The sequence below is a fragment of the Taeniopygia guttata genome, chromosome 2 (assembly GCF_048771995.1).
Source record: "Taeniopygia guttata chromosome 2, bTaeGut7.mat, whole genome shotgun sequence".
In the NCBI taxonomy this organism is placed as follows: Eukaryota; Metazoa; Chordata; class Aves; order Passeriformes; family Estrildidae; genus Taeniopygia; species Taeniopygia guttata.
In genome coordinates, this window is record NC_133026.1 from 96,649,136 (window position 1) to 96,664,471 (window position 15,336).

The following is a 15,336-nucleotide window of genomic DNA, read 5'->3' on the forward strand; positions in this document are numbered from 1 at the left end:
ATAAATAATTAGTGCTAAAGACTTTGTCTCATGGTTTAACACAACAAAGGAAGAACAAAAAAAATCTGCTCTCACACTTTCCTCTTAAAGACACAGGAGATAATCAGAGCAACTATGATAACATTGGGCACTATTCAGAATGAGAGATGGTGTTGGATGGCTCCATGAAATGTAATGGATTTCTATCACTTAGCCTTGAGGTAGGAGACAAAAGCCTTTAATGACCACACATCTCAAAATCAGATATTTTCATTCCACCTCAGTGGCCTGGCCTACATGTGGCTGCATGAGCCAGCCCTTCATGTTCCATGAGGGAGGAGAGCCCCAACCCTTCTTTCAAAGATCTGAGTCAGATGTGCTCAGTGTTCCACCTGAATGTCTGACACAAACACCCCTGGATGACACTTTGCTAGGTGCTTAAATTGCTAAAAATTAAGTAAGTCACATTTCATTAAGCTGTGCACTGTGAAATATCTGATACACTTTGATCTGTGTTAGCTCTAGCTATTGCACAGATCAGATAGAAGGAGCTTGCTGAAACATATTGACAAAAAAAAAAGCATTATACAAAGGCAAACCATTTTAATGGATGGTGAATTAAAAAATGAATCAATAGTAACAACTGCCTGTTAAACACATAATGCTGAATATATAGATGTTGGGGGAATAGGGAATACTGTTTTCCACCTATTGATCAGGTATTCTACTGTATCTTTTTATGGTTCTCTCTTTTTTTTTTTTTTCCTGTGAACTACATGTAAAATAAGAAACTATGGAAATGAAAAATTTCTGACAAAACTACCATTAATCTGGCTGTTGAAAAATCAAGAACAACTGCCTTCTGACACACTGGGCTGACCACTGCTCAACTGGCAATTTTCAGCAGCAGTCCCTGTTTACTGCGAAGTTAACACCATGTTTCTTTATTCTCTCAAATAAAAGGAGTTGTCAGCTAGCAATATTAAAGAAAAATCTCTTACACCAACTCTCTAAACTACCCACAGACTCCCTACTGGTAAAAAACTCTCTAGCAATCAGTGCTCAGGACTGCATAAGAAAAATTATTAAAGACAGGGATATGGGATTTTGACTTACCTTATATCTTTCCTTTAAGAAGAGAAAGGGGACATTTCAAGAATTACAAGTAAACCCTGAATTTCCCTGACTCCCATGTGTCTGAAGGGATTTGAGCAGAATTTAGTCACCCTATGTTATGAACAGAATCACTCTTAGCCTGAAAATGTGAATTGGAGAATGCAGCTGTACCCTGAATAGAAACCAAAGAAACCACCTAATTTTTTTTTTTTTGAAAACTGTCTGTTTTTCAGAGAGTCTATGTAGATATCTATTAATGAAGCAACATATCAAGCTGGGGATTTCAAGGGAGTACCTGTGAAGTTCTAAGATTTGAGTTTTAAAATGAGTTCCTCATCTCAACACTTCCCATCACCTATTATGTGTCTAAACGGACAATAAGGAAGAATTGGTTTCTGGCAGCTCCTTACTCATTTTGCTGACTCAAGTGGATCTTGTTAGAAAGTGCTAATCTTTCCCCAGGCACTTTCCAGAAAGCCTAAAATCTATGTGCCTTCTTTATAACCTTAAAATTTTGTAGGAACTTGCTTTCCCTGAAAAATGTTTCTTTACTATTCATAAGCTGTTACAATGCTGAAGTGTAAGGAGCTATTGTCTTCAGCTTCTCACTTTGACACAAACATTCTGCCAGACCTTGGAAAGACACTACATCTTTTAATCCTTTAAAACATTCATACTTCTAAATATTTTAAGTAGGATGAAAGATTGTTTAGATGTTTATTTGATTTAATGTGCTGATACAAAACAGAGTACAGTAGTGTCACCTTCAGTTGAGATGGGAGCTTTCTGACACAAAAATTAATATTTTTCTGTCCATTCTAATACACATTAGAGTCTTTCCACCACATGTATAAAGTCAGATATACACATACTGCTATGCATTTATGGAAACCAGGGGTTTGCCTCTCAGTAATTGGAAGCTTAATATTGCTTAAAAATGGGTTTTCTATCCTACATATGGCATATACACACACTGCACATAGAAATATGCATGCAGATACTAGAGCATGAAAAGTTTAATCAGATTAAATAAACCAATAAAAGGATTAATTCAATTCCTATGGGCAGTGAGTTAACTGAGAATTTTTAATGCAATTTTGGATTTTATGGAAGTCTTTCTTAATAAAGGTTATGAAGCATATTGCATCCCTGTATACACTACTGCTAACTGCTGCCAACCATCATAGACTTATTTGTAATTCAAATTAACAACAGACTAATAAATGGGGAAAAAAGAAAAAAAAAAGCAAAGTGACACTAGCCAGCACTGACCAGGAGAGAGTTATATAAATTTTCAGGCATTACCACAGTAAGCATTTGCAGATGTTCTTTAAGGATTTTTTAGGAACTAACTCTCATATCATGCTGATTTTTGTTTTCTTGCTCTGACAAATTCTGCAGATTGACAACAGAAATATCACATCTAATATTGCATCATAAATTACTGTGAAGCTAAGTGCCCAAATAATATGTCTTTACAGTCATATCTTCTATCATTGTCTATCCATCATAAAATTAGAAATTGAAGTGGTCTTTGACTCATGAATTGCTCCTTATTCAATTACCTTAAGCAACAAGGAAAATTGAACCTGAGAAAAAAGGAAGCAAAACCCACATAATGCACATTTTCATTAAAAAGATTTTTTAGCCAGTGAGAATGGGAAAGTATAACCTTATTTATTACTCTCAGCTTCTCTGTAACTGATCATTCATAAACAGATTTTTTGATATATTACAATGACTTTTTACATGCTGTGATTCTAAGATTTTGATAATTTTCCTACTAAGCTTTTGCATTAATTTTCCATTTCAACATTTTATTTCTGTCTTGGGCCATAAAAACATAATCGTTATCACTGAAGTTGTAGCTCTCCTGTTCCCAAGAGGCCAATTTATTTTACAAAGCACGTACCCTGTACAGCTTATTGGCCTTCATTTTCCATCATCAAATGTTAACACTGCTTGAAGGAAACTTTAAGTTATACCAATATATACCAATGAGTAATGAAGATAGCTTCTATAATATGGATTTGCTGCCCAGCATAAAAAAATGGAGCTTTTATTGGAACCCATTTCCCTGAGTTGAGCTATTTGATCTACAAGCTATTAAAAAAGTAGATTATGTTTCCTATGGCACTGTAGGTATTGGAGAGTTAATTTCCACTCCAAACAATAAGAGGAGATGAAGTAGACAGTAGCTAATATGAATTGCTTCCCAGCCAGCAAGTAGCCCAATTTCCTATACAGCCTCAGTATTTCTACACCCTGATCCATTACAAAAAGTAGCAAAGTAAGAAAACAGTTTATAAATAATAGTCCTTTGAAAGCATACATAGATTCAAAATAAGTTGCTGGAAACCTACAATGTAAGATACGTTCAATTTGACTTTAAGGGAAAAAATGGGTAAGATCCATTCTTTGGACCTTCTTATCAATAGATTAAAATATTTTAAATATTTTACTTTTACAGCTGGTCTAAATCTGCGCAGGACTTTGGCTCCAAGGTCCTAGAAGCATTGGGATGTGAGGAGATGTATGTGTTTGTGGAAGTGATATGCGAGATTTACTGATACAGAGAAAGAATAGGAGCTTTTCTCAAAACATTTCATAATCTCAAACGTGGGTAAAGGCTCTCATCTTCATGATGCACAATGATCACCATATATTTTAAAAATAGCCATCATGAATCATATCAAGAAGTTAGTATGTATAGAAATGGGTGATAATTGCTTTAGAGGGGAAAAAAAGGTGCAGGCAAAGAAAAAAATGGCAATTGATAACTGAGGTTTACCATGGTGTACAAATTTTCAAGTGACTTTAAATCTTCTGACAAATAGCACCAAGGGAAACCCATAAAATGGATGATCTGAATTTTAAAGTGGACTTGATTGACTAGTACAGGGTTTAAGAATGACTTGAGCCTCAGGATAAATTTGGATGAACTAAAACTTAGTTAATGTTCTGTGAATATCAGTGATAGATGATGTATTTTTTTGTTTGTTAGAAAGGAAATAATTAATGCCTTAGCAAATGCAACTTTCAAGGCTCATGCTTTGATTAGATAGATATTAAATGTGGGAAATATCAAAAATATGAAATAGTCAAGGTCTCAAAAGATTAAAATAGTCAACCAAAACACTGCAACAAAGATGAAACCCTAAATGTTCTGCCCATCTAGTGCAGCTTACAGGCAGTAACAGTTTCAGCAAAAGATGCAGCACTGTGCATTAGTTATTTACAGAATAGTTTTTCCTCAAGTAATATTTCTTCCTATTTTTCCAATGCTACAGGTTAGTTTATGACCATGGAGAATTTTATTTAAACTTTGGACTCTCCCTCTTTCTTTAATACTGTATGAGGTTATGTTTGTATAGATAGATAGGAAAGGTGAGAGAGGAATCCAGTTAAATAATTTAAAAAATCATATTTCAGTTTGTTCCACATGTAGATACATTTCACATCCCCCAGTTCATTATTTCACGGGATATTTCCATAACAGTATTCATCATTATTTTCAGAACTAATCCACTTATTTTTATCCATTGATATCAACAACACTACTGTACATAACCCACTACATTTTCCAACATAAAAGTGGCATTTGTATCTAGATACAAGAGGCATTTACTCATCCAACATACATTTATTATCCAAAATAGGAAATCTTGGCTTGTGTCAAAAGGTTACAAGTCAAATGAAATCCTCTAGGTCTATTAAAATGGTGGCATAAACTGAACAACTCCTCTTTCCCTGATGTACATTTTTCCATCTTTAAAGCTCTTTTCATACTATTGGCCTCTTTCTTCTTTTTCATTTTTTCTTCTTCTATCTTTTTTGCTGGGGAATAAAAGCATACTTTATTTATATCCATTATTTTCTTCAGGCCATCTACTATTAAACCATTAGTTACCCTTAGAGAGCATAAATAGTTTTCTGACTTTTCTTGCCAACCTTGCTACATTCACTGTACAAATCCTTACTGCGACAGCTATCCTTTTCTTTTAACTGTCCATAGCCTTGCCTGGTGGGCTTACTTGGGGAGCTTTTTGTTACTTATAAAAAAATATTATGAGAAAATATAAAATGTAAATCCTTCATAAAGCTAGATTAATGCACATAGTGAAGCCCGGGAAGACTAAAACACACTGCAAACACTGTTCCCATTACAAAAGCAGTCGGGAATGAAAACTCGAGCAATTATAATCCCAACTCAATTAAACACAGCAGATAAGCAAACGCTTATTTTCCCTCTTAAGAACATATATAAAAGCTTTCCCAGCAGTGTTCTTTGCTTCCTATCCAAGTCATCCTGGTGTTGCACATAGAACCAAACAGATCCAAACTCCTCTGCTAGCTGAATTCATGCTCCTAGGAAGAAAGCAGAATAAAATCATTTAACACTAGGTCTTTGAGTCAAGTCAAGAGGCATGACCCTCTAACACTGATATTTGATTCCTTTCACACAAATATATCACAGTGTGGTGGTAACAATTCAGTCAGGAGAAGAGATACATTTAAAGCAAAAAATATTGCCAGGTGAGAAACACTGATTTAGTTATTCAGTTATTCAAATCACACTGCTGGGGTGGTTCTCTGTGCATAATGTGTGCTATTTACACTTTGCCTAAAGAGCTTCATTTCAGAAATTAGGAATGCTACCTTAATAATCTGTGCTTTCTTTACCTACTTAGAACCATATTTTCCAGAAGGCTTTTAACAGCAACTCCAAAATTTAATTCTATCTTTCCAATATTAGCAAGTTAGGAAGTGATCATGCACTTGCATATACAAGTATTGTTAAATACATTTTGCAAGAGGATTATTTTTGCAGTTAATTTTTATTAAATCTTGTTTCTAACTACCAATCAGTCCATGAAGGAGTGATGCACTAATTGTTGTTCAGATCAGAATTCTGAAATCAGCAGATAAAAGGAGCATGCTTGAGTACTGCAAGCAATCATTGGCTTCTTTTAAGCAAGGAAATGTTGATTTCTGTGTTTCTTTGAAACTAGATAATTTTTTTAAAATATAATAATTTGGCCCTGAGCAAGATATTACATTTGTTTTTATTTTTCTACCCAGTTTAGGATATCAACCATTTCAAAACTAAAAGTAATGCATGAAACTTCTTGAGAATTTTAATTTTCTGAAATTAATATCATAGGGATAGTCACAAAATTAAGCATAAGACAATACAGAAGACTGAAGAAAGCAGTTCTCAACTGTAAGATTACTATAATTTCACAAACATGAGCATAAAAAAATAGCCACACTTTTTTCCCTAGTGTTGCATTTCAGCTGACTAAACAAATTACTGTAATTGAACATTAGTAGGCTGCCTCAAATTCTTATTGTATCATCTAGCATTGCCAACAAAAATTAACTAGTGACCTTAGCCTACATTTTTAAAGAGCCTATAATTAACGTATAACAAGAATAACCTGGAGAAAAAACAGTTATTTTATAGAGAAGATGCTGGGAATTACCGCGATCACAGTCTGTAAGACACATCCAGAAGAACCTACCATGCTTACACTTACTTCAGTGTGGATGACACTGGATCCCACAATGCAGCAAACACTGTCTCCCTGCTGCTCTTTGGTTTTCTCCCTGGGACAATAAATTGCTACAGAGAACAGCAGGAGAAGCAAGAGGGCACTGGATGGTGGAGGGAGCTCTAAAAAAATAAAAAGGAGAATACAACACTGAGAAGATGTCCCACTGATCATGAGGAAAAGGTCAGACAGAATGCTGCCTTTGCCTTTGCTGGTAGTCTCACTTTTTCTTCAACTCTCAGCACCCTCCCCTCCTTCTATAAGACTTTCAGCAATGACAGAACTCTCTTTCCATCTTTTTCGTCCAAGCTCATTACTTCAAAATAAATTCCAATGCTTCAATCACCTCTGGAGACATGAGCTGCTCCTTCAATATCCCAAACACACAAAACCATACATTCCTACTCTCAATAAAGCACAGGGGAAATTGCTTGGGAAATGGACTTTTGTTGCTGTTTTGCACTCTGAAAATAGACTTTCTAATACATTTTGAAAGAGATACTTATGGTAATGAATTTAATCCTGGACTTTCATGCTGGAAGGCCCATATTGAGAATAAATATATATATACACACTACTTTCTGATATATGCATACATCCTCCATTCTTTGCATTTTCACAGTAGAAATCTGGCATCTTTAACTTCCAACCTGAATGGGGGAACAAGCTGTCCACTGTCAAACATAAAGCAGAGACACATTTATGGAATATTCTAAGAGATTGCTACCCAAGCAATATCCTTTCTGACCTCTTTCTTCTAATCCCATGTTTGATTCTGGATTTTTCAGTCTTTTCCCTCTGCCCTGACTGAAGACTTCTCCAATCCTGCTAGCAGAAATTGAGAAGTTCTGTCTTCTATAATTAGCAATTTTTTTGCTGCTTCATCCTTTACAATGAAGAAGTTAGGGTCCTCTTTATCACTGTGTGCAATTTGAAAAACAAAGTATTTTTCAACACATGTGATAGACTTGAAACAGTCTGTCACGCCCTGTTGAGCCGGAGCTCAGCTCTACCTTCACACATGCAGTTAAGCAGCAGATGTGATTTGTCACTGTGGTCAAAACCATTGGTACAGCAACAGTAAATGCAATGTGTTTGCTGTGTTAGCAACTCATATGGGTTGAGAATTCTTATATGATGACCAGTCAGAGGATGAACCCTCTCCACTACACCACTTTGACAGCCATGTCACAGATGGATCCTTCGGCTTTCTTGAATCCAGTAGGCTCTTTGAAGGTTGAAGGTTGCCAAATGCTTATAGACTTCTGTCATGGCAACCATGCATCGTTCTTGTGATCTAGAGAGTTTAGTTTGTTTGCAATACAGGATTTTTATGTGATTAAAAACCAGAGGGTCTCATTCTGTGCTGTCTTGTCAACTGTATGTCAGACAGCCAAGAACTTCAAGCCATCACATTCAAGCCAATGTGAAAAACTCAGATTACTCAAGGATCTGTCTTTCATGGCATCACAGAGGCCAGAGATTTCTGCATCCCCCTCCTTACTGTAATTCTTATGACACACTACAAGTATGTGTGACTGATCTGTACACAGTCAGGGAATGTGGACTAATCTAACTAATCTAATGTGGTCTAATCTAACTATTTGGGAAATAGTTAGATATTTATTGTTAAATATTTAACAGTATCAAGTGCATTCAGTGAACTGCTTAATTTGGAAATAGGGCTTAAACATCTAAGCAAAACAAATGAGGAAAAGTTGTACATAGGTAACTTTAAAAAGTGAATATTTTCAGGTGTCCAGCAAAGTCCACAGCGCGATAAAGCAATTTTTAGGAAGCATATCCTCTACTTTGTATAATCTCCTCCTTTCTATTGACATACAGTTATGTGTTCAGAAACTAGACTGATTTATTATCTTCTTGATATAGGATGATTACACCAGATGATTACACAGGAAACAACACTAAGAGCTACAGAACAGCAATCTAAGCAGAAAATGTTCCTTCTCAAAGCATATTAATGTTTGCACAGACAAGGAATCTTAGTATCAAGTGTATTTTACCCACATATATGTGAGAAACCTTTCTATAAAGAGAGAAACAGAGACAGGGAGCACAAATCTCGGCAGTACACAGCATTTAATATATTCCTGGAGCTAGGTAAGAGCTCTTGAATATTTAAAGAGTTAATCAGATCTCTTAGATCTTCTGGTACCCTTTTTTTTCCCTGTTTGTCTTTGTGCAATGCCATGCAAAATCCAGAGGTGATTCTACTTTCAGATTTAGCAAGCAACATCTTGTGCAGATTAAAAAACAGTGTAAAAATTTCAGAAGTACACAGCTGACTCTGAAGCAAAGTTGCATTACTGGTCAGAATAGAGAAGCTGCTGCTGCTCTGTTAGTATTTGTATTGATTTACAAGCTATTAATTCCCTACTTTGTCTTGAAAATTTGCCTATTTTTCTTTGTGACAAAGTTGAAAACTCGTATCAAGTTTTGATACTAAGAAAAAAATAAACTTGATGTTGACAAAATTTCAATGGAGTGCTTATTTGTATTCTCTTCTTTGTAAACAGAGGCTTTGCTTTGTAGAGCAGTGCCTGAAGATTTTTGCTATGACTTGTAAACATTCAGTTAATATGCTCGTAATTTATTTATAATATTTCTGTGCTTGAAATGCAAACTTCAAAATCTCTCTCTGAGAATCAGAGAACAAAACAGAACCTGTTATAGTTGCAGAAAAAGGTAAGCATCTTTAAAATATGATTACACCAACTTGGATTCATAAGTTAGTATCTAAATTTGTGTCTGTCCCTATCTTCAACACAATGAGCAGCTCTTGTCCCCTAACAAAGATAATAACAAAAAAATTAGATAAGGCAAGTGAAGATGATTACAGGAGTGGAATGTTTTCAAGCATAGAATAAGTAAGTAAACAAGGACTTTTCAGTTTAGAAAAGAGATGACAGGAGCCAGGGTGAAAAAAAAATGCTAAAAATGGCACCTAAAAAAAGGACTAACAACCTTGTTGAACTCCTTGCCAAGGGACATAATAGATTCTAAATTTTACATGGACTCTGGGGAAGACTGAAAAACCTAATGGAAAAGAAATCTATTTAAATTTGCTAAATGCATCTAGCTCAGTCCTGAGGCAGAGAAAGCGATTAGAGGAAGAATCCTATTTTTACACTGTTTGTACCCTTACCTAAGTGTTCATATACCGCAACCACTGGAAACAGCACACTGAGCAGAATGGTCTTTTGCTCTGGTCAAGTACAGCCTTTTTCAGTTATAATCTTAAACTCACCCTTCCTTTGTATTCTATGGGAAACTTATTTTGTCTGCACCAAGTTAGATTATTTTTTTCCTCACGTCCTGATGGGATAATTTCATTCTTGAAGGGACAAGTCACCAATAGAAAGTCAGGCATCTCTTTATACTCCTATTTTTTCTTTTCTTCTTCTTTTTTCCCCCTTCTCCAAACTATTAATTTGGAGGAGGAATTCCAGTGGAAATGTGGTAGCTCTGGGGCTCCAAAATATCATGCCCTAATTCATCTATGTTAAGGTATCTGCTTGGGGAATAACAGGCTAAGATACATGTCCCTCAGACCTGTAATCTCAGCTCTGTTTATCAAATGGGATAGAATTTATAACTTTAGGGATCTCAAAAGTAATTTTCTCATACTCACCCTTCTTGCTGATGGCCTAATGCTAGCTGTAGAAGGCTGGAGGCAAGAGAGCTATAAGCTAGCTCATGCACATTAAAACAGACATAGATTAGCTTTAAGAGCCAGGGAGAAACTCTACTGTTTTTAAAAACCACCTATTCATTGAGTCTCTGGGGATTGAGTTCTAAAACATCAATATCAAATTTGGGCAGAACAAAAGAACACCTGTAATTTTGTGGCATTGTAATTTCTCTAACATCTGCTACAGAAAAATTGCCAAGAGTAAGGAAATCTTACTTTGTACGATGCAATTCAGAATCCTGTTTTTCAGGTGCCACTATCATAAAGTAAGCCTGTGATAGGAAATCAGCAAAGCATTACAGCTGGTACGTCTACAGATTCAAGAAAATACACAAAGAATGCCTCTTTCAGAACATCTCAGCCCTCACTAAGGAGTCAACTGTTTCCACATAGACAAAAGCCTTGAAGTTGTATGCAGGTAAATGCTTTGCAATTCCAGCTAAAGGTTAGACTAATTAATTCATTCTCTTATCTTGCTTGAAAGATCACTGTGAGTTCAAGTCGCGGTTTTTTGTTCACATTACTTTTGTCTGTTTGGCTTACTTGGCTGGTTTATATGATGTTTTCTAAATAAGACCTAATCTCATTGTTGATCTTAGCTAGATGTTCTGTTCAGCTGGCCTGTACTGAAGCACAAGCAGCAGAAATGGCAGCCATGGGCTGCCGTGCACTTTAAAAGAAAAAAGAAAATTAACCAATTGGTAAAAACAACACACTGCAACTACTTGTCAAACTGCCTCACCTTTACTTGCTAACATATGGTATGACAATCAACTTTGATACTGTCCGATTTAAATATTTATTTCAATTTTGCTTGTGTTTCAAATTTAAGATTATTGTTTTTAAATTAAACTGAGTTTAAACTGCTGGTGATTCTAGATTTCACCATTTAGAAAAATAAGAGGTATAATCCTTTCTTATACTGCTGTGTAAAACAAAATACCACCACTGTGGGCAAGTGGGTAGAAACCAGCCCCAGGAATATGCTGCCATGAGTTCAGAACAGAAGTATGGACAGAGCCTAAAATACTTGATGTCTGAGAAAACCGTAGCAGGCATGCTAAGCAAAAAAATCCTTTATCATTATGATTTCAGTCAGGTCTTCAAAGACATCTGTAAATCTAAAGCTTAGCAACCACTTGGCCTATCTTTCAATCTTTTAAACCTCTGTGATCTATTTTAGTATTAATAGGTTTTTCAGCATTCAGGTACCCAAAGCACAAAAATAGGTACACACCTAGTTCTTGCACAGCTTTTAGACAAAGATTCAATAGCCTTTTTTATTTATTACCAGACCAGAGACAGCCATACTGCCTTTTAAGAGAACAAAGAATATGTAATTCTTTGAGAACTTGTAGAGACAACATGTAGTTCAAAAGCCAGTCAGTATTTTCCTTTTGTGTTTCTGATTGCAGGCTGATTACGCAACACTAATGGGAGCTTTTATTTATTTATTTATTTAAATGAACAGAAGCCAACATGCAGAAAAACAAGAGGTTAAATCTTTAAAGAGATCTCTTTTCCCAGTTGTAATGGGGCTGTTGGCAGTGCTCCTTTTTCAGCTACAGAAGGGAAAGAGCAAAGGGGATATGGAGGGAATATAATGCTTTGCACAGGCTGAGTTTTACACTGGCTGGCTTCTGGCTCACATCCCAAAACGTTACACCACTCTCTCATCAAGATGAAGTCCCTGTCCTACACTGACATTTCTTTTGCACAAAGAAGGGTATCTAATCTCAGCTGTTAGAGCCCTGCTCAGCTTCATTATCTTCAGTGGTATTATGTTAATTTACAGTGGTTTTTAAGGATACATAAATATAGCTATTCAGTGTTTATTCATAGAAAATAAAACCCCCAATGAAAATAAGATAAGTGACAAAACTGAAAACAAAGAATACACATGATGAGACATAGTAGGATTTTGCTACAAACTAATTTCATAGTACTGAGGCAGGAGACCTAGACATTTTGCCAATGGCATCCCAGTTTTAAAGTATTTAATTTGAAATGCTTGGAAATAGCAAAGCCCTCATATCCCTCACTGTTGCATATTATTTTTAGTAGTTCACGGAGGTACATATTTTATTTATCTATTCCTAATGGAAATCTGTGATTAAAAAAAATAAATTAAAACAAAAACTCTCAAGATATTACATTCTGAGATCTAATTTGTCATTAAACAAAAATGTATGATGCTAGTAATTGTCACTTTTGTAAAATGTGTTTAATTATAAAATTAAATTAGGTTTCTTTACAGAACTATGAAGAAATCTGGAATGATAGCACATTCCACAGCAGCTAACGCAGAGCAGTATCATTAAAAGAATTACAATAGGCACTTTTTAACATGCCAACATTTTGCCTCCTTGCAGATGCCAAGGAATCTGCAGACCTCTACAAATTATTCATATCTCACCATTTTTCCTTCCTGTTGTTCATCTCAAGCTGTCACTGCCTTTTCATCTGCACTACATGCTTCCCTCCTCTCATCCCTACTGTCAGCCTGATTCCTAAACATGCCCTTGTACATGCCATGCCTTGCACACACCCTGGCAGATTTCACTCAGAACAAATGCATTGAGTACCTACAACAGCATCTTTGACCAACATGGCCAATTAAGGAAGCGAAGCCTCTTCCCTCTTAAGATACCTGAATGAGGCCACATAACAGCATTTGTTTAGATCAGTATCTCAATCAGTTCCCAGCCTTTGTGCTGACTCCAGCCACAGTGATTGATCTGAACCAGCACTAGAAGCTGTCCAGAAATCTGTGCTGACCATTTACTTGTCTACTCCTGAGTTGTGCTGTGTCTTACTCTTAGAGGCTGATGATCTAAAATATTGTGTTTCTTATATTCCAAGTAATTTTTCTTTTACATGACTATATACCCCCATCTGAGCATTTTCAATCTCTTAAGAGCATCAGTCAAGGTCACAGAAGCTGTGTGATTATCTCAGATGTCATGACATTAAAAGTACTTTCAAGGGTTATTTTTTAAATGTCTTATCATTTCTGAGTCTGTAGGGTGCTCAAAAGTAAGAGACTTCCAAGAATTTATCCATGAGTTAGGAAAAAGCAATAGGCTTCTAGTTTTCGTTTGTGGCTGCATAACCAAGGTGACACTTCTGAGGGCCATCACATTGCAGGGACATCTTGGCATACATCTTCTCCTCCAGCTATGTTCTTTTGCTCTGCTGTTCTGGCAGCAGTGAAATACATAGCACAAAAAAAAAAAAAAAAAAAAAAATCTGCTAAGCTTCCAGTGAAGAAAAAAAAATCATTCTTTCCACAGCTTGCAGTATGCCCTGTGAGGAAAATAAAAATATCCTATTTACAGTATATTTTTGGCAATACTAAAATGCAGCAAATTAAGAACTATAGGCTATAGGCTATCCTGCATTGACTACTTCTGTCAATGCATAATATGAGCTAGAATATCATCATGTTTTCCTAGGGCCAGAAGATACTGACCTCAGTTAAAGATACAGACCCCAGTAAAATGTGATTCTATATACATTCAGGCAAGAAATATATTGATCAAAACTACTATTTTTCATTCATGACACAGCTTTTTTGTTGGTATCAGGGCATCAAAGAACATCATATCACTTCATCCTAAAAAGACAATCACATAAGAGCAGGATGAGAAGTCATGTTGTGCCTTGATATTCATGGTCTAAGAAGAGTTCTCAGTTTGATGTGAAAAGCAACTATTTTTTATTTACTAATATCCTGGGTAAAGATCTTACAACCATTTTGCAGTAAGAATTGAATGGTCAATGAGATAGATTTGAGATACCACTTCTGAGAATTTGTTTTTTTTGAGAGGTATAGTTGTAACTCACAGTCAAAAGAGATGCAATCAGTACAGACCACTTGCAAAAAACATTTGGCAAATCTACAGGAGAGATTACGTAGATAAGTGCATTTTGTATCAAAATGAAAGTAGATTATTCAATCCTCATTTGTAAATAAGATATACAAGACTAAAATATGGTTAATTATTTTTTCTAGATGTGTTTGCCAGTGTTTGAAGTGCTATGAACAGACTTTGCCTCAGAGCAAGGGACCTGTTAAGTAACTTTTGTGACAGTTGAATTCACAAAGGGTACAAGAGATATTGCAGATTTGGTTTACCACAGAATTCCAGCTACAAGCTATTTGTAATATAATAGTTAAATCTGTGCACTGTATGTATTTGTTTTGATGAAGACAGTTTTTATTTTAAATAAAAAGGGTGCACTTTCAACATAGATGATACAATCGTACCCCTAAAGTTGCAGCAGAGAAAGTTAATTCTTATGCTTTTTTTGTTGGTATAAGATGACATTTTGAAATGTTTGTGGAGTTTGCAGCCACAGTCATATTCTGACTGCTTTCTCTAATTTCTGACTTTCAGAAATTCTAACAGATTCCTTCACAAAATGCCTGAAAGTAAGATTTATATTTTTAAAGGAACAGAAGGAAAAACTAATTAAACAGTCAAATTCACTCTTGATACACAAATATATCTTTCTATAATAGATAAATAGAAGTCTTATAGGGAAACTACACATCCTGAAAAAAAAAAAAAAGATTAACATACATGGTCAATCTCAGAAAACTTTCAGCTAAAATGCCCCACTAAGAAAAAAGAAGTGCTTGATTTGCAAGGAAAGCAAGCCACAACCTAAACACCTCCCAGTCAGCTTCAAATATGAGAGCCTGTTTTAAGCTCTGAATTCAGAACAAATTTAGTGTATTTGCTGAGAGCCTTCATCACCTTCAAATCTCTCTGCACTTGACTGCATACATTTTCTGTGAAGACCTACTTCAATGCCATATAGACATTGCTTGCTTTCCAGCATTTTGACTCTTTCCTAAAATTATCAGGATTTTAGGAACCTGATGATATGTATGCACTAACATACATATTACACTAGACTCTATTTAAGACAAAAGGCTGAGAAGCCCCTCAGAAAAACACTGAGGTG

The 15,336-nt window shown here is 35.6% G+C and overlaps 1 long non-coding RNA gene across 1 annotated transcript in view; it reads right to left on the bottom strand.

The window, feature by feature from the left end:
• Positions 1-2,750: 2,750 nt before the first annotated feature.
• LOC115493832 (uncharacterized) overlaps positions 2,751-15,336 on the bottom strand; it is a 35,159-nt gene continuing 22,573 nt past the window's right edge. Inside the window, exons 3-4 of the long non-coding RNA XR_003958796.4 lie at positions 6,636-6,772; positions 2,751-5,463 (exon numbers count right to left, since the gene is read on the bottom strand). This is a non-coding gene — a long non-coding RNA (uncharacterized lncRNA). The remainder of the gene's footprint in view (positions 5,464-6,635; positions 6,773-15,336) is intronic.